The sequence below is a fragment of the Solanum tuberosum genome, unplaced genomic scaffold (assembly GCF_000226075.1).
Source record: "Solanum tuberosum cultivar DM 1-3 516 R44 unplaced genomic scaffold, SolTub_3.0 scf00063, whole genome shotgun sequence".
Lineage (NCBI taxonomy): Eukaryota > Viridiplantae > Streptophyta > Magnoliopsida > Solanales > Solanaceae > Solanum > Solanum tuberosum.
In genome coordinates, this window is record NW_006238988.1 from 19,968 (window position 1) to 20,312 (window position 345).

Consider the following 345-nt stretch of genomic DNA (forward strand, 5'->3'; position numbering starts at 1 on the left):
AAACTTCAAAATACACACAATTTTAGCTTTTAAGGAAAGATTGAAGTAGCATAAACAACATATATTAAAGTAAGACGATTCACCTGTCGATTAAGAAGATGTGTAACTTATTGATAGATCACCAAAAATTTAAATACTTTGCACCATAAAATGACAATACTTTGCACCATAAAATGACAAGTCACAAGTTCAATAATTATGAGAAAAGAAAAAAAGAAACTCAATAGTCATGGATAGATTTCTTAATTACCCCAGAAAAAAAAATCCTTTGTGACTCAAAAGTTTTAGAAAGTGATACCTTTATCTTGAACAAAATGACTCCTTATGCAATGAACCTATGACTCT